This window comes from Phycodurus eques, chromosome 3 (assembly GCF_024500275.1).
Source record: "Phycodurus eques isolate BA_2022a chromosome 3, UOR_Pequ_1.1, whole genome shotgun sequence".
NCBI lineage: Eukaryota > Metazoa > Chordata > Actinopteri > Syngnathiformes > Syngnathidae > Phycodurus > Phycodurus eques.
Genome location: NC_084527.1, coordinates 22,826,762 through 22,845,448, shown reverse-complemented (window position 1 = coordinate 22,845,448; position 18,687 = coordinate 22,826,762). Strand labels below are relative to the sequence as shown.

Here is an 18,687-nt window from a genome sequence, read left to right as displayed (position 1 = left end):
CGAAGAGTTCCACTGTGTCATGGGGGTATAGCTCAGTGGTAGAGCATTTGACTGCAGATCAAGAGGTCTCTGGTTCAACTCCAGATGCCCCCTTCTCCTGACTTCTGTTCAGAGATGGCATGAATTCAGATTTCAGACAAACTTGAGGGAAAAAGAAATCCCTTCCCAGATGTGAAAAAATTGTCCACTGCTGACTTGTCTAGCTTAAAGTGGCTTAGCTTTTTCTCAAACTGATGCAGTGGTCGGGCATCAGTCAGTGACCTGCAGTTTGCCAGGCTGATTAGCTACCCTCCTACTGCACCTATACCTCTAAAGAAACTGCTTTCCACAGACTCTGTGGCGCAACGGTAGCGCGTCTGACTCCAGATCAGAAGGTTATGTGTTCAAATCACATCAGGGTCAGTTCTTTGGACATGACTCAAACATAATTTTCACAACTGTAACCACATGCACAACAACGACTCCAGAGAATAACTGTGCTGAGTGTAATTTGACCGCCAGTGAACTCTATATAAAATACTCTACAGACCGAAGAGTTTATACTGTGTCATGGGGGTAGAGCATTTGATTGCAGATCAAGAGGTCTCTGGTTCAAATCCAGATACCCCCTTCTCCTGACGTCTGTTCAGAAATGGCATGAATTCAGATTTCAGACAAACTTGAGGAAAAAAAAAAAAAGAAATCCCCTCCCAGATGTGAGAAAATTGTCCACTGTTGACTTGTCTAGCTTAAAGTGGCTTAGCTTTTTCTCAAACTGATGCAGTGGTCGGGCATCAGTCAGTGACCTGCAGTTTGACAGGCTGATTAGGTACCCTACTACTGCACCTATACCTCTAAAGAAACAGCTTTCCACAGACTCTGTGGCACAACGGTAGCGCGTCTGACTCCAGATCAGAAGGTTATGTGTTCAAATCACATCAGGGTCATTTCTTTGGACATGACTCAAACATAATTTTCACAACTGGAACCACATGCACAACAACAACAACAACTACTCCGGAGTATAACTGTGCTGAGTGAAATTTGACCGCCAGTGAACTCTATATAAAATACTCTACAGACCGAAGAGTTGCCACTGTGTCATGGGGGTATAGCTCAGTGGTAGAGCATTTGACTGCAGATCAAGAGGTCTCTGGTTCAACTCCAGATGCCCCCTTCTCCTGACTTCTGTTCAGAGATGGCATGAATTCAGATTTCAGACAAACTTGAGGGGAAAAAAAATCCCCTCCCAGATGTGAGAAAGTTGTCCACTGCTCACTTGTCTAGCTTAAAGTGGCTTAGCTTTTTCTCAAACTGATGCAGTGGTCGGGCATCAGTCAGTGACCTGCAGTTTGCCAGGCTGATTAGCTACCCTCCTACTACATCTATACCTCTAAAGAACCTGCTTTCCACAGACTCTGTGGCGCAACGGTAGCGCGTCTGACTCCAGATCAGAAGGTTATGTGTTCAAATCACATCAGGGTCATTACTTTGGACATGACTCAAATGTAATTTTCACAACTGGAACCACATGCACAACAACAACTTCTCCGGAGTATAACTGTGCTGAGTGTAATTTGACCGCCAGTGAACTCTATATAAAATACTCTACAGACCGAAGAGCTGAATCTGTGCCATGGGGGTATAGCTCAGTGGTAGAGCATTTGACTGCAGATCAAGAGGTCTCTGGTTCAAATCCAGGTGCCCCCTTCTCCTGACTTCTGTTCAGAGATGGCATGAATTCAGATTTCAGACAAACTTGAGGGAAAAAGAAATCCCCTCCCAGATGTGAGAAAATTGTCCACTGCTGACTTGTCTAGCTTAAAGTGGCTTAGCTTTTTCTCAAACTGATGCAGTGGTCGGGCATCAGTAAGTGACCTGCAGTTTGCCAGGCTGATTAGCTACCCTCCTACTGCACCTATACCTCTAAAGAAACTGCTTTCCACAGACTCTGTGGCGCAACGGTAGCGCGTCTGACTCCAGATCAGAAGGTTATGTGTTCAAATCACATCAGGGTCATTTCTTTGGACATGTCTCAAACATAATTTTCACAACTGCAACCACATGCACAACAACGACTCCAGAGAATAACAATGCTGAGTGTAATTTGACCGCCAGTGAACTCTATATAAAATACTCTACAGACCGAAGAGTTGAATCTGTGTCATGGGGGTATAGCTCAGTGGTAGAGCATTTGACTGCAGATCAAGAGGTCTCTGGTTCAAATCCAGATACCCCCTTCTCCTGACTTCTGTTCAGAGATGGCATGAATTCAGATTTCAGACAAACTTGAGGATAAAAGAAATCCCCTCCCAGATGGGAGAAAATTGTCCACTGTTGACTTGTCTAGCTAGTGCTAGCTCAAACTGATGCAGTGGTCGGGCATCAGTCAGTGACCTGCAGTTTGCCAGGCTGATTAGCTACCCTCCTACTACATCTATACCTCTAAAGAACCTGCTTTCCACAGACTCTGTGGCGCAACGGTAGCGTGTCTGACTCCAGATCAGAAGGTTATGTGTTCAAATCACATCAGGGTCATTTCTTTGGACATGACTCAAACGTAATTTTCACAACTGGAACCACATGCACAACAACAACAACTACTCCGGAGAATAACTGTGCTGAGTGTAATTTGACCGCCAGTGAACTCTATATGAAATACTCTACAGACCGAAGAGTTGCCACTGTGTCATGGGGGTATAGCTCAGGTGTAGAGCATTTGAATGCAGATCAAGAGGTCTCTGGTTCAACTCCAGATGCCCCCTTCTCCTGACTTCTGTTCAGAGATGGCATGAATTCAGATTTCAGACAAACTTGAGGGAAAAAGAAATCCCCTCCCAGATGTGAGAAAATTGTCCACTGCTGACTTGTCTAGCTTAAAGTGGCTTAGCTTTTTCTCAAACTGATGCAGTGGTCGGGCATCAGTCAGTGACCTGCAGTTTCCCAGGCTGATTAGCTACTCTTCTACTGCACCTATACCTCTAAAGAAACTGCTTTCCACAGACTCTGTGGCGCAACGGTAGCGCGTCTGACTCCAGATCAGAAGGTTATGTGTTCAAATCACATCAGGGTCATTACTTTGGACATGACTCAAATGTAATTTTCACAACTGGAACCACATGCACAACAACAACAACTACTCCGGAGTATAACTGTGCTGAGTGAAATTTGACCGCCAGTGAACTCTATATAAAATACTCTACAGACCGAAGAGTTGCCACTGTGTCATGGGGGTATAGCTCAGTGGTAGAGCATTTGACTGCAGATCAAGAGGTCTCTGGTTCAACTCCAGATGCCCCCTTCTCCTGACTTCTGTTCAGAGATGGCATGAATTCAGATTTCAGACAAACTTGAGGGAAAAAGAAATCCCCTCCCAGATGTGAAAAAATTGTCCACTGCTGACTTGTCTAGCTTAAAGTGGCTTAGCTTTTTCTCAAACTGATGCAGTGGTCGGGCATCAGTCAGTGACCTGCAGTTTGCCAGGCTGATTAGCTACCATCCTACTGCACCTATACCTCTAAAGAAACTGCTTTCCACAGACTCTGTGGCGCAACGGTAGCGCGTCTGACTCCAGATCAGAAGGTTATGTGTTCAAATCACATCAGGGTCAGTTCTTTGGACATGACTCAAACATAATTTTCACAACTGAAACCACATGCACAACAACGACTCCAGAGAATAACTGTGCTGAGTGTAATTTGACCGCCAGTGAACTCTATATAAAATACTCTACAGACCGAAGAGTTTATACTGTGTCATAGGGGTATAGCTCAGTGGTAGAGCATTTGATTGCAGATCAAGAGGTCTCTGGTTCAAATCCAGATACCCCCTTCTCCTGACGTCTGGTCAGAAATTGCATGAATTCAGATTTCAGACAAACTTGAGGAAAAAAGAAATCCCCTCCCAGATGTGAGAAAATTGTCCACTGTTGACTTGTCTAGCTTAAAGTGGCTTAGCTTTTTCTCAAACTGATGCAGTGGTCGGGCATCAGTCAGTGACCTGCAGTTTGACAGGCTGATTAGGTACCCTACTACTGCACCTATACCTCTAAAGAAACAGCTTTCCACAGACTCTGTGGCACAACGGTAGCGCGTCTGACTCCAGATCAGAAGGTTATGTGTTCAAATCACATCAGGGTCATTTCTTTGGACATGACTCAAACATAATTTTCACAACTGGAACCACATGCACAACAACAACAACAACTACTCCGGAGTATAACTGTGCTGAGTGAAATTTGACCGCCAGTGAACTCTATATAAAATACTCTACAGACCGAAGAGTTGCCACTGTGTCATGGGGGTATAGCTCAGTGGTAGAGCATTTGACTGCAGATCAAGAGGTCTCTGGTTCAACTCCAGATGCCCCCTTCTCCTGACTTCTGTTCAGAGATGGCATGAATTCAGATTTCAGACAAACTTGAGGGGAAAAAAAATCCCCTCCCAGATGTGAGAAAGTTGTCCACTGCTCACTTGTCTAGCTTAAAGTGGCTTAGCTTTTTCTCAAACTGATGCAGTGGTCGGGCATCAGTCAGTGACCTGCAGTTTGCCAGGCTGATTAGCTACCCTCCTACTACATCTATACCTCTAAAGAACCTGCTTTCCACAGACTCTGTGGCGCAACGGTAGCGCGTCTGACTCCAGATCAGAAGGTTATGTGTTCAAATCACATCAGGGTCATTACTTTGGACATGACTCAAATGTAATTTTCACAACTGGAACCACATGCACAACAACAACTTCTCCGGAGTATAACTGTGCTGAGTGTAATTTGACCGCCAGTGAACTCTATATAAAATACTCTACAGACCGAAGAGCTGAATCTGTGCCATGGGGGTATAGCTCAGTGGTAGAGCATTTGACTGCAGATCAAGAGGTCTCTGGTTCAAATCCAGATGCCCCCTTCTCCTGACTTCTGTTCAGAGATGGCATGAATTCAGATTTCAGACAAACTTGAGGGAAAAAGAAATCCCCTCCCAGATGTGAGAAAATTGTCCACTGCTGACTTGTCTAGCTTAAAGTGGCTTAGCTTTTTCTCAAACTGATGCAGTGGTCGGGCATCAGTAAGTGACCTGCAGTTTGCCAGGCTGATTAGCTACCCTCCTACTGCACCTATACCTCTAAAGAAACTGCTTTCCACAGACTCTGTGGCGCAACGGTAGCGCGTCTGACTCCAGATCAGAAGGTTATGTGTTCAAATCACATCAGGGTCATTTCTTTGGACATGTCTCAAACATAATTTTCACAACTGCAACCACATGCACAACAACGACTCCAGAGAATAACAATGCTGAGTGTAATTTGACCGCCAGTGAACTCTATATAAAATACTCTACAGACCGAAGAGTTGAATCTGTGTCATGGGGGTATAGCTCAGTGGTAGAGCATTTGACTGCAGATCAAGAGGTCTCTGGTTCAAATCCAGATACCCCCTTCTCCTGACTTCTGTTCAGAGATGGCATGAATTCAGATTTCAGACAAACTTGAGGATAAAAGAAATCCCCTCCCAGATGGGAGAAAATTGTCCACTGTTGACTTGTCTAGCTGTCTAGCTCAAACTGATGCAGTGGTCGGGCATCAGTCAGTGACCTGCAGTTTGCCAGGCTGATTAGCTACCCTCCTACTACATCTATACCTCTAAAGAACCTGCTTTCCACAGACTCTGTGGCGCAACGGTAGCGTGTCTGACTCCAGATCAGAAGGTTATGTGTTCAAATCACATCAGGGTCATTTCTTTGGACATGACTCAAACGTAATTTTCACAACTGGAACCACATGCACAACAACAACAACTACTCCGGAGAATAACTGTGCTGAGTGTAATTTGACCGCCAGTGAACTCTATATGAAATACTCTACAGACCGAAGAGTTGCCACTGTGTCATGGGGGTATAGCTCAGTGGTAGAGCATTTGAATGCAGATCAAGAGGTCTCTGGTTCAACTCCAGATGCCCCCTTCTCCTGACTTCTGTTCAGAGATGGCATGAATTCAGATTTCAGACAAACTTGAGGGAAAAAGAAATCCCCTCCCAGATGTGAGAAAATTGTCCACTGCTGACTTGTCTAGCTTAAAGTGGCTTAGCTTTTTCTCAAACTGATGCAGTGGTCGGGCATCAGTCAGTGACCTGCAGTTTCCCAGGCTGATTAGCTACTCTCCTACTGCACCTATACCTCTAAAGAAACTGCTTTCCACAGACTCTGTGGCGCAACGGTAGCGCGTCTGACTCCAGATCAGAAGGTTATGTGTTCAAATCACATCAGGGTCATTACTTTGGACATGACTCAAATGTAATTTTCACAACTGGAACCACATGCACAACAACAACGACTCCAGAGAATAACTGTGCTGAGTGTAATTTGCCCGCCAGTGAACTCTATATAAAATACTCTACAGACCGAAGAGTTTATACTGTGTCATAGGGGTATAGCTCAGTGGTAGAGCATTTGATTGCAGATCAAGAGGTCTCTGGTTCAAATCCAGATACCCCCTTCTCCTGACGTCTGTTCAGAAATTGCATGAATTCAGATTTCAGACAAACTTGAGGAAAAAAGAAATCCCCACCCAGATGTGAGAAAATTGTCCACTGTTGACTTGTCTAGCTTAAAGTGGCTTAGCTTTTTCTCAAACTGATGCAGTGGTCGGGCATCAGTCAGTGACCTGCAGTTTGACAGGCTGATTAGGTACCCTACTACTGCACCTATACCTCTAAAGAAACAGCTTTCCACAGACTCTGTGGCACAACGGTAGCGCGTCTGACTCCAGATCAGAAGGTTATGTGTTCAAATCACATCAGGGTCATTTCTTTGGACATGACTCAAACATAATTTTCACAACTGGAACCACATGCACAACAACAACAACAACTACTCCGGAGTATAACTGTGCTGAGTGAAATTTGACCGCCAGTGAACTCTATATAAAATACTCTACAGACCGAAGAGTTGCCACTGTGTCATGGGGGTATAGCTCAGTGGTAGAGCATTTGACTGCAGATCAAGAGGTCTCTGGTTCAACTCCAGATGCCCCCTTCTCCTGACTTCTATTCAGAGATGGCATGAATTCAGATTTCAGACAAACTTGAGGGGAAAAAAAATCCCCTCCCAGATGTGAGAAAGTTGTCCACTGCTCACTTGTCTAGCTTAAAGTGGCTTAGCTTTTTCTCAAACTGATGCAGTGGTCGGGCATCAGTCAGTGACCTGCAGTTTGCCAGGCTGATTAGCTACCCTCCTACTACATCTATACCTCTAAAGAACCTGCTTTCCACAGACTCTGTGGCGCAACGGTAGCGCGTCTGACTCCAGATCAGAAGGTTATGTGTTCAAATCACATCAGGGTCATTACTTTGGACATGACTCAAATGTAATTTTCACAACTGGAACCACATGCACAACAACAACTTCTCCGGAGTATAACTGTGCTGAGTGTAATTTGACCGCCAGTGAACTCTATATAAAATACTCTACAGACCGAAGAGCTGAATCTGTGCCATGGGGGTATAGCTCAGTGGTAGAGCATTTGACTGCAGATCAAGAGGTCTCTGGTTCAAATCCAGATACCCCCTTCTCCTGACTTCTGTTCAGAGATGGCATGAATTCAGATTTCAGACAAACTTGAGGATAAAAGAAATCCCCTCCCAGATGGGAGAAAATTGTCCACTGTTGACTTGTCTAGCTGTCTAGCTCAAACTGATGCAGTGGTCGGGCATCAGTCAGTGACCTGCAGTTTCCCAGGCTGATTAGCTACCCTCCTACTGCACCTATACCTCTAAAGAAACTGCTTTCCACAGACTCTGTGGCGCAACGGTAGCGCGTCTGACTCCAGATCAGAAGGTTATGTGTTCAAATCACATCAGGGTCATTTCTTTGGACATGACTCAAACGTAATTTTCACAACTGGAACCACATGCACAACAACAACAACAACTACTCCGGAGAATAACTGTGCTGAGTGAAATTTGACCGCCAGTGAACTCTATATAAAATACTCTACAGACCGAAGAGTTGCCACTGTGTCATGGGGGTATAGCTCAGTGGTAGAGCATTTGATTGCAGATCAAGAGGCCTCTGGTTCAAATCCAGATACCCCCTTCTCCTGACGTCTGTTCAGAAATGGCATGAATTCAGATTTCAGACAAACTTGAGGAAAAAAGAAATCCCCTCCCAGGTGTGAGAAAATTGTCCACTGCTCACTTGTCTAGCTTAAAGTGGCTTAGCTTTTTCTCAAACTGATGCAGTGGTCGGGCATCAGTCAGTGACCTGCAGTTTCCCAGGCTGATTAGCTACTCTCCTACTGCACCTATACCTCTAAAGAAACCACTTTCCACAGACTCTGTGGCGCAACGGTAGCGTGTCTGACTCCAGATCAGAAGGTTATGTGTTCAAATCACATCAGGGTCATTACTTTGGACATGACTCAAACATAATTTTCACAACTGGAACCACATGCACAACAACAACAACAACTACTCCGGAGTATAACTGTGCTGAGTGAAATTTGACCGCCAGTGAACTCTATATAAAATACTCTAAAGACCGAAGAGTTGCCATTGTGTCATGGGGGTATAGCTCAGTGGTAGAGCATTTGACTGCAGATCAAGAGGTCTCTGGTTCAACTCCAGATGCCCCCTTCTCCTGACTTCTGTTCAGAGATGGCATGAATTCAGATTTCAGACAAACTTGAGGGAAAAAGAAATCCCCTCCCAGATGTGAGAAAATTGTCCACTGCTGACTTGTCTAGCTTAAAGTGGCTTAGCTTTTTCTCAAACTGATGCAGTGGTCGGGCATCAGTAAGTGACCTGCAGTTTGCCAGGCTGATTAGCTACCCTCCTACTGCACCTATACCTCTAAAGAACCTGCTTTCCACAGACTCTGTGGCGCAACGGTAGCGCGTCTGACTCCATATCAGAAGGTTATGTGTTCAAATCACATCAGGGTCATTTCTTTGGACATGTCTCAAACATAATTTTCACAACTGCAACCACATGCACAACAACGACTCCAGAGAATAACAATGCTGAGTGTAATTTGACCGCCAGTGAACTCTATATAAAATACTCTACAGACCGAAGAGTTGAATCTGTGTCATGGGGGTATAGCTCAGTGGTAGAGCATTTGACTGCAGATCAAGAGGTCTCTGGTTCAAATCCAGATACCCCCTTCTCCTGACTTCTGTTCAGAGATGGCATGAATTCAGATTTCAGACAAACTTGAGGATAAAAGAAATCCCCTCCCAGATGGGAGAAAATTGTCCACTGTTGACTTGTCTAGCTGTCTAGCTCAAACTGATGCAGTGGTCGGGCATCAGTCAGTGACCTGCAGTTTGCCAGGCTGATTAGCTACCCTCCTACTACATCTATACCTCTAAAGAACCTGCTTTCCACAGACTCTGTGGCGCAACGGTAGCGTGTCTGACTCCAGATCAGAAGGTTATGTGTTCAAATCACATCAGGGTCATTTCTTTGGACATGACTCAAACGTAATTTTCACAACTGGAACCACATGCACAACAACAACAACGACTCCGGAGAATAACTGTGCTGAGTGTAATTTGACCGCCAGTGAACTCTTTATAAAATACTCTACAGACCGAAGAGTTGCCACTGTGTCATGGGGGTATAGCTCAGTGGTAGAGCATTTGACTGCAGATCAAGAGGTCTCTGGTTCAACTCCAGATGCCCCCTTCTCCTGACTTCTGTTCAGAGATGGCATGAATTCAGATTTCAGACAAACTTGAGGGAAAAAGAAATCCCCTCCCAGATGTGAGAAAATTGTCCACTGCTGACTTGTCTAGCTTAAAGTGGCTTAGCTTTTTCTCAAACTGATGCAGTGGTCGGGCATCAGTCAGTGACCTGCAGTTTGCCAGGCTGATTAGCTACCCTCCTACTACATCTATACCTCTAAAGAACCTGCTTTCCACAGACTCTGTGGCGCAACGGTAGCGCGTCTGACTCCAGATCAGAAGGTTATGTGTTCAAATCACATCAGGGTCATTTCTTTGGACATGACTCAAACATAATTTTCACAACTGGAACCACATGCACAACAACAACTCCAGAGAATAACTGTGCTGAGTGTAATTTGACCGCCAGTGAACTCTATATAAAATACTCTACAGACCGAAGAGTTGATACTGTGTCATGGGGGTATAGCTCAGTGGTAGAGCATTTGACTGCAGATCAAGAGGTCTCTGGTTCAAATCCAGATGCCCCTGATTTCTGTTCAGAGATGGCATGAATTCAGATTTCAGACAAACTTGAGGAAAAAAGAAATCCCCTCCCAGATGTGAGAAAATTGTCCACTGCTGGCTTTTCTAGCTTAAAGTGGCTTAGCTTTTTCTCAAACTGATGCAGTGGTCGGGCATCAGTCAGTGACCTGCAGTTTCCCAGGCTGATTAGCTACTCTCCTACTGCACCTATACCTCTAAAGAAACTGCTTTCCACAGACTCTGTGGCGCAATGGTAGCGCGTCTGACTCCAGATCAGGAGGTTATGTGTTCAAATCACATCAGGGTCATTACTTTGGACATGACTCAAATGTAATTTTCACAACTGGAACCACATGCACAACAGCAACGACTCCAGAGAATAACTGTGCTGAGTGTAATTTGCCCGCCAGTGAACTCTATATAAAATACTCTACAGACCGAAGAGTTACCTCTGTGTCATGGGGGTATAGCTCAGTGGCAGAGCGTTTGACTGCAGATCAAGATTTTTGCCAGGCTGATTAGCTACCCTCCTACTACACCTATACCTCTAAAGAAACTGCTTTCCACAGACTCTGTGGCGCAACGGTAGTGCATCTGACTCGTTAGGCGGCACGTAAGATGGCGCCTACCAGTGTGGCCGCCTCGGTAACGCGCTCTCTAGTATTGTCTTTGTTTTTGTGTTTTTCGTCCGTCTTTGGAGACCTTACACGACTCACTTACACAAGGGGAGACCTGCTAACCATCAAGGAGGCTACTCCGGACTTTCTGTCACCAACTTTCGAAAATCCGCTCAGTTTTTTCCCCGAGTTACTCACCGGAGCGGCGTCCGCGGTTTTCGGCGCATGGATGCGGAAGCGGCGCCACAGAGGAAAACGAGCCGGAATTCAGGTGAAACTCCGCAAGAGAGGACACAGATTGGCGTTCCCGTCGATCCACCTCGCGAATGTACGCTCCCTACCCAACAAAATGGACGAGCTTCATCTTCTGTTAAAGACCAGTAAAGACTTCGGACGTTCCGCGGCCATGTGCTTCACGGAGACCTGGCTTTGCGACGCTGTACCCGATGGCGCCGTCACGCTTCCCGGCTTCAACATTCATCGAGCGGACCGCGACATGGAATCATCGGGAAAAACGAAGGGCGGCGGGATATGCCTCCATATAAACGAAAAATGGTGTACGGACGTCACGGTGCTCAGCACACACTGCAGCCCGCATTTGGAGTCGCTGTTTCTGAACTGTAAACCATTTTACGCGCCACGTGAGTTTGCATCGTTTATACTGGCTGGAGTCTATATCACACCGCAAGCTAACACGAGCGCCGCATTGCTAACGCTCGCCGAACAAGTCAACGAAATTGAAAAAAAACACCCTGACTCACCCCTCATTATTCTCGGGGACTTTAACAAAGCTAAACTCAACCACGAACTCCCTAAATACAAGCAGCACATCGACTGTCCTACCAGGGAAAATAATACTTTAGACCACTGCTACACTACGGTAAAAAACGCATACCGTGCTATACCTCGTGCAGCCCTGGGCTCGTCTGATCACTGCTTAATTCACTTAATACCGACGTACAAGCAAGTACTTAAATGTGCGAAGCCTACAGTGAAAACAGTCAAAAAGTGGACCAATGAAGCAAAGATGGAACTTCAAAGCTGTTTAGACTGCACAGACTGGAGTGTCTTTGAAAATTCAGCTGGCAGCCTGGATGAATATACGGACACTGTCACATCCTATATCAGTTTCTGTGAAGAGGTTTGTGTACCAACAAAATCATTTCGGACATTCAACAACAACAAGCCGTGGTTCACTGCTAAACTTAAGCAGCTTCGCCAAGCTAAGGAAGATGCATATCAGAGCGGGGACAGGGCCCTGTATAATCGAGCTAGAAACCAGCTTACTAAAGAAATTAACATTGCAAAGAGGATCTATGCAGCAAAGTTGGAAAAACAGTTTAGCGCGAACGACTCGAAATCAGTCTGGCGTGCATTCCAATCGCTGACTAATTACAAGTGACGATCCCCCCAAGCTGAGAACAATAGCACACTAGCCAACGACTTGAATACCTTCTATTGCAGATTTGAAAAGGACAGTTTCACTCCACACACCCACCCAGCCGCACCCGCGACCACAACCACACCTCTGACTTCTGCGTTAACCATCCATGAACAGGATGTGAGACGCATCTTCAAACAACAGAAGATTAACAAAGCAACAGGACCGGACCATGTGTCCCCATCCTGCCTCAAAGTCTGCGCGGACCAGCTCGCTCCAGTCTTCACTCAGATCTTTAACAGATCTTTGGAAATGTGCGAAGTTCCATCCTGCTTCAAACGCTCCACCATCATTCCAGTTCCCAAGAAACCTGCAATCTCTAGTCTGAATGACTACAGGCCTGTCGCTTTGACATCTGTGGTCATGAAGTCCTTTGAACGTCTCGTGCTGGACCACCTCAAGAGTGTCACAGGTCCCCTGCTGGACCCCCTGCAGTTTGCCTACCAAGCGAACAGGTCTGCGGATGATGCAGTCAACATGGGACTGCACTTCATCCTAGAACACCTCGACAGTGCAGGGACCTATGCGAGGATCCTGTTCGTGGACTTCAGCTCAGCGTTCAACACCATCATCCCTGAACTCCTTTCAACCAAGCTTCTCCAGCTCAGCGTCTCACCTGCCATCTGCCAGTGGATTTACAGCTTTCTGACGGGCAGGACACAGCAGGTCAGGCTGGGGGAGGCCACCTCATCCACACGCAGCATCAGCACTGGGGCGCCCCAAGGTTGTGTCCTCTCTCCGCTGCTCTTCTCTCTCTACACGAACGACTGCACCTCAGCGAACCCGACTGTCAAGCTCCTGAAGTTTGCAGATGACACCACTGTCATCGGCCTCATCAAGGACGGTGACGAGTCTGCATATCGACAGGAAGCGGAGCGGCTGGAGCTGTGGTGCGGGCGACACAACCTGGAGCTGAACACGCTCAAGACGGTAGAGATGATCGTGGACTTCAGGAGGCATCCTTCGCCACAGCTGCCCCTCACGTTGTCCAGCTGCCTTGTGTCAACCGTCGAGACCTTCAAGTTCCTGGGAATTACAATCTCTCAGGACCTGAAGTGGGCGAACAACATCAACTCCGTCCTCAAAAAGGCCCAGCAGAGGATGTACTTCCTGCGGCTTCTGAGAAAGCACGGCCTGCCACCGGAGCTGCTGAGACAGTTCTACACAGCGGTCATCGAATCGGTCCTGTGTTCTTCCATCACAGTCTGGTTTGGTGCTGCTACAAAAAAGGACAAACTCCGACTGCAACGGACAATCAAAACTGCTGAAAGGATTGTCGGTACCCCCCTACCCACCATTGAGGACTTGCACGCTGCCAGAACTAAGACAAGGGCGTGCAAAATCCTCTCGGACCGTCTGCACCCCGGTCACCAGCTCTTCCAGCTCCTTCCCTCAGGTAGGCGCTACCGATCAACGCAAACTAGAACTAGTAGACATTCCAACAGCTTCTTCCCTCTTGCGATCAACTTCTTAAACACCTAACCTATAATTCCATTACAACAAGCTGGCAATTTTTTGACTTGAGTTCGTTGTCACATTTCTGTGGGGCCAATTATGTATTATGTATTACTTGTGCACTCACTGTAGTTGTCTCGCCATGCTGCACTATTTGCATATACTGGCCACTCATGCCAGAGTAGCATCTGCTCCATTTGCACACTGATTGAGGAGTATCTGTAACATTTGCACAACCGACATTGTCCCAGATGATCGCACTACTCGTCACTTTAAACCGCATACACTCCTTGAAGTCTCAGCGCCTTTTGCACAATGGTCATTGCACCGGACTATTGCAATATTAGTCGTTCGAACTGCTCTAAGTGCTAGAGGACTCTGCATCTTTTTGCACAATTGTTTTTTGTCAATGTCTTTATGTCCCCAAAGTGTTCTGTAAATTGACTGTTTGTTGTACTAGAGCGGCTCCAACTACCGGAGACAAATTCCTTGTGTGTTTTGGACATACTTGGCAAATAAAGATGATTCTGATTCTGATTCTGATTCTGAGATCAGAAGATTATGTGTTCAAATCACATCAGGGTCATTTCTTTGGACATGACTCAAACATAATTTTCCCAACTGGAACCACATGCACAACAACAACAACTACTCCGGAGTATAACTGTGCTGAGTGAAATTTGACCGCCAGTGAACTCTATATAAAATACTCTACAGACCGAAGAGTTGCCACTGTGTCATGGGGGTATAGCTCAGTGGTAGAGCATTTGACTGCAGATCAAGAGGTCTCTGGTTCAACTCCAGATGCCCCCTTCTCCTGACTTCTGTTCAGAGATGGCATGAATTCAGATTTCAGACTAACTTGAGGGAAAAAGAAATCCCCTCCCAGATGTGAGAAAATTGTCCACTGCTGACTTGTCTAGCTCAAAGTGGCTTAGCTTTTTCTCAAACTGATGCAGTGGTCGGGCATCAGTCAGTGACCTGCAGTTTGCCAGGCTGATTAGCTACCCTCCTACTGCACCTATACCTCTAAAGAAACTGCTTTCCACAGACTCTGTGGCGCAACGGTAGCGCGTCTGACTCCAGATCAGAAGGTTATGTGTTCAAATCACATCAGGGTCATTTCTTTGGACATGACTCAAACATAATTTTCACAACTGGAACCACATGCACAACAACGACTCCAGAGAATAACTGTGCTGAGTGAAATTTGACCGCCAGTGAACTCTATATAAAATACTCTACAGACCGAAGAGTTGCCACTGTGTCATGGGGGTATAGCTCAGTGGTAGAGCATTTGACTGCAGATCAAGAGGTCTCTGGTTCAAATCCAGATGCCCCCTTCTCCTGACTTCTGTTCAGAGATGGCATGAATTCAGATTTCAGACAAACTTGAGGAAAAAAGAAATCCCCTCCCAGGTGTGAGAAAATTGTCCACTGTTGATTTGTCTAGCTTAAAGTGGCTTAGCTTTTTCTCAAACTGATGCAGTGGTCGGGCATCAGTCAGTGACCTGCAGTTTGACAGGCTGATTAGGTACCCTACTGCTGCACCTATACCTCTAAAGAAACAGCTTTCCACAGACTCTGTGGCGCAACGGTAGCGCGTCTCACTCCAGATCAGAAGGTTATGTGTTCAAATCACATCAGGGTCATTTCTTTGGACATGACTCAAACATAATTTTCAAAACTGGAACCACATGCACAACAACAACTCCAGAGAATAACTGTGCTGAGTGTAATTTGACCGCCAGTGAACTCTATATAAAATACTCTACAGACCGAAGAGTTGATACTGTGTCATTGGGGTATAGCTCAGTGGTAGAGCATTTGACTGCAGATCAAGAGGTCTCTGGTTCAAATCCAGATACCCCCTTCTACTGATGTCTGTTCAGAGATGGCATGAATTCAGATTTCAGACAAACTTGAGGAAAAAAGAAATCCCCTCCCAGATGTGAGAAAATTGTCCACTGTTGACTTGTCTAGCTTAAAGTGGCTTAGCTTTTTCTCAAACTGATGCAGTGGTCGGGCATCAGTCAGTGACCTGCAGTTTGCCAGGCTGATTAGGTACCCTCCTACTACATCTATACCTCTAAAGAACCTGCTTTCCACAGACTCTGTGGCGCAACGGTAGCGCGTCTGACTCCAGATCAGAAGGTTATGTGTTCAAATCACATCAGGGTCATTTCTTTGGACATGACTCAAACATAATTTTCACAACTGGAACCACATGCACAACAACAACAACAACTACTCCGGAGTATAACTGTGCTGAGTGAAATTTGACCGCCAGTGAACTCTATATAAAATACTCTACAGACCGAAGAGTTGCCACTGTGTCATGGGGGTATAGCTCAGTGGTAGAGCATTTGACTGCAGATCAAGAGGTCTCTGGTTCAACTCCAGATGCCCCCTTCTCCTGACTTCTGTTCAGAGATGGCATGAATTCAGATTTCAGACAAACTTGAGGGAAAAAGAAATCCCCTCCCAGATGTGAGAAAATTGTCCACTGCTGACTTGTCTAGCTTAAAGTGGCTTAGCTTTTTCTCAAACTGATGCAGTGGTCGGGCATCAGTAAGTGACCTGCAGTTTGCCAGGCTGATTAGCTACCCTCCTACTGCACCTATACCTCTAAAGAAACTGCTTTCCACAGACTCTGTGGCGCAACGGTAGCGCGTCTGACTCCAGATCAGAAGGTTATGTGTTCAAATCACATCAGGGTCATTTCTTTGGACATGACTCAAACGTAATTTTCACAACTGGAACCACATGCACAACAACGACTCCAGAGAATAACAATGCTGAGTGTAATTTGACCGCCAGTGAACTCTATATAAAATACTCTACAGACCGAAGAGATGATACTGTGTCATGGGGGTATAGCTCAGTGGTAGAGCATTTGACTGCAGATCAAGAGGTCTCTGGTTCAAATCCAGATACCCACCTTCTCCTGACTTCTGTTCAGAGATGGCATGAATTCAGATTTCAGACAAGCTTGAGGATAAAAGAAATCCCCTCCCAGATGGGAGAAAATTGTCCACTGTTGACTTGTCTAGCTGTCTAGCTCAAACTGATGCAGTGGTCGGGCATCAGTCAGTGACCTGCAGTTTGCCAGGCTGATTAGCTACCCTCCTACTACATCTATACCTCTAAAGAACCTGCTTTCCACAGACTCTGTGGCGCAACGGTAGCGTGTCTGACTCCAGATCAGAAGGTTATGTGTTCAAATCACATCAGGGTCATTTCTTTGGACATGACTCAAACATAATTTTCACAACTGGAACCACATGCACAACAACAACTCCAGAGAATAACTGTGCTGAGTGTAATTTGACCGCCAGTGAACTCTATATAAAATACTCTACAGACCGAAGAGTTGATACTGTGTCATGGGGGTATAGCTCAGTGGTAGAGCATTTGACTGCAGATCAAGAGGTCTCTGGTTCATATCCAGATTCCCCCTTCTCCTGACTTCTGTTCAGAGATGGCATGAATTCAGATTTCAGACAAACTTGAGGGAAAAAGAAATCCCCTCCCAGATGTGAGAAAATTGTCCACTGCTGACTTTTCTAGCTTAAAGTGGCTTAGCTTTTTCTCAAACTGATGCAGTGGTCGGGCATCAGTCAGTGACCTGCAGTTTGCCAGGCTGATTAGCTACCCTCCTACTACATCTATACCTCTAAAGAACCTGCTTTCTACAGACTCTGTGGCGCAACGGTAGCGCGTCTGACTCCAGATCAGAAGGTTATGTGTTCAAATCACATCAGGGTCATTTCTTTGGACATGACTCAAACATAATTTTCACAACTGGAACCACATGCACAACAACAACAACAACTACTCCGGAGTATAACTGTGCTGAGTGAAATTTGACCGCCAGTGAACTCTATATAAAATACTCTACAGACCGAAGAGTTGCCACTGTGTCATGGGGGTATAGCTCAGTGGTAGAGCATTTGACTGCAGATCAAGAGGTCTCTGGTTCAACTCCAGATGCCCCCTTCTCCTGACTTCTGTTCAGAGATGGCATGAATTCAGATTTCAGACAAACTTGAGGGAAAAAGAAATCCCCTCCCAGATGTGAGAAAATTGTCCACTGCTGACTTGTCTAGCTTAAAGTGGCTTAGCTTTTTCTCAAACTGATGCAGTGGTCGGGCATCAGTAAGTGACCTGCAGTTTGCCAGGCTGATTAGCTACCCTCCTACTGCACCTATACCTCTAAAGAAACTGCTTTCCACAGACTCTGTGGCGCAACGGTAGCGCGTCTGACTCCAGATCAGAAGGTTATGTGTTCAAATCACATCAGGGTCATTTCTTTGGACATGTCTCAAACATAATTTTCACAACTGCAACCACATGCACAACAACGACTCCAGAGAATAACAATGCTGAGTGTAATTTGACCGCCAGTGAACTCTATATAAAATACTCTACAGACCGAAGACATGATACTGTGTCATGGGGGTATAGCTCAGTGGTAGAGCATTTGACTGCAGATCAAGAGGTCTCTGGTTCAAATCCAGATACCCACCTTCTCCTGACTTCTGTTCAGAGATGGCATGAATTCAGATTTCAGACAAGCTTGAGGATAAAAGAAATCCCCTCCCAGATGGGAGAAAATTGTCCACTGTTGACTTGTCTAGCTGTCTAGCTCAAACTGATGCAGTGGTCGGGCATCAGTCAGTGACCTGCAGTTTGCCAGGCTGATTAGCTACCCTCCTACTACATCTATACCTCTAAAGAACCTGCTTTCCACAGACTCTGTGGCGCAACGGTAGCGTGTCTGACTCCAGATCAGAAGGTTATGTGTTCAAATCACATCAGGGTCATTTCTTTGGACATGACTCAAACATAATTTTCACAACTGGAACCACATGCACAACAACAACTCCAGAGAATAACTGTGCTGAGTGTAATTTGACCGCCAGTGAACTCTATATAAAATACTCTACAGACCGAAGAGTTGATACTGTGTCATGGGGGTATAGCTCAGTG

General features: G+C 45.8%; 41 non-coding genes across 41 annotated transcripts; all 41 read left to right on the top strand.

Annotated features, from left to right (window-relative positions):
* Positions 1-21: 21 nt before the first annotated feature.
* On the top strand, positions 22-93 carry trnac-gca (transfer RNA cysteine (anticodon GCA)). The gene has a single exon. It is a non-coding gene; the product is annotated as a tRNA-Cys (tRNA).
* Positions 94-330: 237 nt separating this feature from the next.
* On the top strand, positions 331-402 carry trnaw-cca (transfer RNA tryptophan (anticodon CCA)). The gene has a single exon. It is a non-coding gene; the product is annotated as a tRNA-Trp (tRNA).
* A 682-nt stretch (positions 403-1,084) lies between these two features.
* Positions 1,085-1,156, top strand: trnac-gca (transfer RNA cysteine (anticodon GCA)). Its single transcript has one exon. It is a non-coding gene; the product is annotated as a tRNA-Cys (tRNA).
* A 237-nt stretch (positions 1,157-1,393) lies between these two features.
* On the top strand, positions 1,394-1,465 carry trnaw-cca (transfer RNA tryptophan (anticodon CCA)). Its single transcript has one exon. It is a non-coding gene; the product is annotated as a tRNA-Trp (tRNA).
* A 152-nt stretch (positions 1,466-1,617) lies between these two features.
* Positions 1,618-1,689, top strand: trnac-gca (transfer RNA cysteine (anticodon GCA)). The gene has a single exon. It is a non-coding gene; the product is annotated as a tRNA-Cys (tRNA).
* Positions 1,690-1,926: 237 nt separating this feature from the next.
* trnaw-cca (transfer RNA tryptophan (anticodon CCA)) lies at positions 1,927-1,998 on the top strand. Its single transcript has one exon. It is a non-coding gene; the product is annotated as a tRNA-Trp (tRNA).
* Positions 1,999-2,147: 149 nt separating this feature from the next.
* Positions 2,148-2,219, top strand: trnac-gca (transfer RNA cysteine (anticodon GCA)). Its single transcript has one exon. It is a non-coding gene; the product is annotated as a tRNA-Cys (tRNA).
* A 226-nt stretch (positions 2,220-2,445) lies between these two features.
* trnaw-cca (transfer RNA tryptophan (anticodon CCA)) lies at positions 2,446-2,517 on the top strand. Its single transcript has one exon. It is a non-coding gene; the product is annotated as a tRNA-Trp (tRNA).
* Positions 2,518-2,981: 464 nt separating this feature from the next.
* trnaw-cca (transfer RNA tryptophan (anticodon CCA)) lies at positions 2,982-3,053 on the top strand. The gene has a single exon. It is a non-coding gene; the product is annotated as a tRNA-Trp (tRNA).
* A 155-nt stretch (positions 3,054-3,208) lies between these two features.
* On the top strand, positions 3,209-3,280 carry trnac-gca (transfer RNA cysteine (anticodon GCA)). Its single transcript has one exon. It is a non-coding gene; the product is annotated as a tRNA-Cys (tRNA).
* A 237-nt stretch (positions 3,281-3,517) lies between these two features.
* On the top strand, positions 3,518-3,589 carry trnaw-cca (transfer RNA tryptophan (anticodon CCA)). Its single transcript has one exon. It is a non-coding gene; the product is annotated as a tRNA-Trp (tRNA).
* Positions 3,590-4,277: 688 nt separating this feature from the next.
* Positions 4,278-4,349, top strand: trnac-gca (transfer RNA cysteine (anticodon GCA)). The gene has a single exon. It is a non-coding gene; the product is annotated as a tRNA-Cys (tRNA).
* Positions 4,350-4,586: 237 nt separating this feature from the next.
* trnaw-cca (transfer RNA tryptophan (anticodon CCA)) lies at positions 4,587-4,658 on the top strand. Its single transcript has one exon. It is a non-coding gene; the product is annotated as a tRNA-Trp (tRNA).
* Positions 4,659-4,810: 152 nt separating this feature from the next.
* trnac-gca (transfer RNA cysteine (anticodon GCA)) lies at positions 4,811-4,882 on the top strand. Its single transcript has one exon. It is a non-coding gene; the product is annotated as a tRNA-Cys (tRNA).
* A 237-nt stretch (positions 4,883-5,119) lies between these two features.
* On the top strand, positions 5,120-5,191 carry trnaw-cca (transfer RNA tryptophan (anticodon CCA)). Its single transcript has one exon. It is a non-coding gene; the product is annotated as a tRNA-Trp (tRNA).
* Positions 5,192-5,340: 149 nt separating this feature from the next.
* trnac-gca (transfer RNA cysteine (anticodon GCA)) lies at positions 5,341-5,412 on the top strand. The gene has a single exon. It is a non-coding gene; the product is annotated as a tRNA-Cys (tRNA).
* Positions 5,413-5,636: 224 nt separating this feature from the next.
* On the top strand, positions 5,637-5,708 carry trnaw-cca (transfer RNA tryptophan (anticodon CCA)). Its single transcript has one exon. It is a non-coding gene; the product is annotated as a tRNA-Trp (tRNA).
* A 464-nt stretch (positions 5,709-6,172) lies between these two features.
* Positions 6,173-6,244, top strand: trnaw-cca (transfer RNA tryptophan (anticodon CCA)). The gene has a single exon. It is a non-coding gene; the product is annotated as a tRNA-Trp (tRNA).
* Positions 6,245-6,935: 691 nt separating this feature from the next.
* Positions 6,936-7,007, top strand: trnac-gca (transfer RNA cysteine (anticodon GCA)). Its single transcript has one exon. It is a non-coding gene; the product is annotated as a tRNA-Cys (tRNA).
* A 237-nt stretch (positions 7,008-7,244) lies between these two features.
* On the top strand, positions 7,245-7,316 carry trnaw-cca (transfer RNA tryptophan (anticodon CCA)). Its single transcript has one exon. It is a non-coding gene; the product is annotated as a tRNA-Trp (tRNA).
* Positions 7,317-7,468: 152 nt separating this feature from the next.
* trnac-gca (transfer RNA cysteine (anticodon GCA)) lies at positions 7,469-7,540 on the top strand. The gene has a single exon. It is a non-coding gene; the product is annotated as a tRNA-Cys (tRNA).
* Positions 7,541-7,764: 224 nt separating this feature from the next.
* Positions 7,765-7,836, top strand: trnaw-cca (transfer RNA tryptophan (anticodon CCA)). Its single transcript has one exon. It is a non-coding gene; the product is annotated as a tRNA-Trp (tRNA).
* Positions 7,837-7,994: 158 nt separating this feature from the next.
* trnac-gca (transfer RNA cysteine (anticodon GCA)) lies at positions 7,995-8,066 on the top strand. The gene has a single exon. It is a non-coding gene; the product is annotated as a tRNA-Cys (tRNA).
* Positions 8,067-8,303: 237 nt separating this feature from the next.
* trnaw-cca (transfer RNA tryptophan (anticodon CCA)) lies at positions 8,304-8,375 on the top strand. Its single transcript has one exon. It is a non-coding gene; the product is annotated as a tRNA-Trp (tRNA).
* A 158-nt stretch (positions 8,376-8,533) lies between these two features.
* Positions 8,534-8,605, top strand: trnac-gca (transfer RNA cysteine (anticodon GCA)). Its single transcript has one exon. It is a non-coding gene; the product is annotated as a tRNA-Cys (tRNA).
* Positions 8,606-9,063: 458 nt separating this feature from the next.
* trnac-gca (transfer RNA cysteine (anticodon GCA)) lies at positions 9,064-9,135 on the top strand. Its single transcript has one exon. It is a non-coding gene; the product is annotated as a tRNA-Cys (tRNA).
* A 224-nt stretch (positions 9,136-9,359) lies between these two features.
* Positions 9,360-9,431, top strand: trnaw-cca (transfer RNA tryptophan (anticodon CCA)). The gene has a single exon. It is a non-coding gene; the product is annotated as a tRNA-Trp (tRNA).
* A 155-nt stretch (positions 9,432-9,586) lies between these two features.
* Positions 9,587-9,658, top strand: trnac-gca (transfer RNA cysteine (anticodon GCA)). The gene has a single exon. It is a non-coding gene; the product is annotated as a tRNA-Cys (tRNA).
* Positions 9,659-9,895: 237 nt separating this feature from the next.
* On the top strand, positions 9,896-9,967 carry trnaw-cca (transfer RNA tryptophan (anticodon CCA)). The gene has a single exon. It is a non-coding gene; the product is annotated as a tRNA-Trp (tRNA).
* Positions 9,968-10,418: 451 nt separating this feature from the next.
* Positions 10,419-10,490, top strand: trnaw-cca (transfer RNA tryptophan (anticodon CCA)). Its single transcript has one exon. It is a non-coding gene; the product is annotated as a tRNA-Trp (tRNA).
* Positions 10,491-14,436: 3,946 nt separating this feature from the next.
* Positions 14,437-14,508, top strand: trnac-gca (transfer RNA cysteine (anticodon GCA)). Its single transcript has one exon. It is a non-coding gene; the product is annotated as a tRNA-Cys (tRNA).
* A 237-nt stretch (positions 14,509-14,745) lies between these two features.
* On the top strand, positions 14,746-14,817 carry trnaw-cca (transfer RNA tryptophan (anticodon CCA)). Its single transcript has one exon. It is a non-coding gene; the product is annotated as a tRNA-Trp (tRNA).
* A 149-nt stretch (positions 14,818-14,966) lies between these two features.
* Positions 14,967-15,038, top strand: trnac-gca (transfer RNA cysteine (anticodon GCA)). Its single transcript has one exon. It is a non-coding gene; the product is annotated as a tRNA-Cys (tRNA).
* A 767-nt stretch (positions 15,039-15,805) lies between these two features.
* Positions 15,806-15,877, top strand: trnaw-cca (transfer RNA tryptophan (anticodon CCA)). Its single transcript has one exon. It is a non-coding gene; the product is annotated as a tRNA-Trp (tRNA).
* Positions 15,878-16,035: 158 nt separating this feature from the next.
* trnac-gca (transfer RNA cysteine (anticodon GCA)) lies at positions 16,036-16,107 on the top strand. Its single transcript has one exon. It is a non-coding gene; the product is annotated as a tRNA-Cys (tRNA).
* A 237-nt stretch (positions 16,108-16,344) lies between these two features.
* trnaw-cca (transfer RNA tryptophan (anticodon CCA)) lies at positions 16,345-16,416 on the top strand. Its single transcript has one exon. It is a non-coding gene; the product is annotated as a tRNA-Trp (tRNA).
* A 446-nt stretch (positions 16,417-16,862) lies between these two features.
* Positions 16,863-16,934, top strand: trnaw-cca (transfer RNA tryptophan (anticodon CCA)). The gene has a single exon. It is a non-coding gene; the product is annotated as a tRNA-Trp (tRNA).
* A 458-nt stretch (positions 16,935-17,392) lies between these two features.
* On the top strand, positions 17,393-17,464 carry trnaw-cca (transfer RNA tryptophan (anticodon CCA)). The gene has a single exon. It is a non-coding gene; the product is annotated as a tRNA-Trp (tRNA).
* Positions 17,465-17,622: 158 nt separating this feature from the next.
* Positions 17,623-17,694, top strand: trnac-gca (transfer RNA cysteine (anticodon GCA)). Its single transcript has one exon. It is a non-coding gene; the product is annotated as a tRNA-Cys (tRNA).
* A 237-nt stretch (positions 17,695-17,931) lies between these two features.
* On the top strand, positions 17,932-18,003 carry trnaw-cca (transfer RNA tryptophan (anticodon CCA)). Its single transcript has one exon. It is a non-coding gene; the product is annotated as a tRNA-Trp (tRNA).
* A 446-nt stretch (positions 18,004-18,449) lies between these two features.
* On the top strand, positions 18,450-18,521 carry trnaw-cca (transfer RNA tryptophan (anticodon CCA)). Its single transcript has one exon. It is a non-coding gene; the product is annotated as a tRNA-Trp (tRNA).
* The last annotated feature ends 166 nt before the right edge of the window (positions 18,522-18,687 follow it).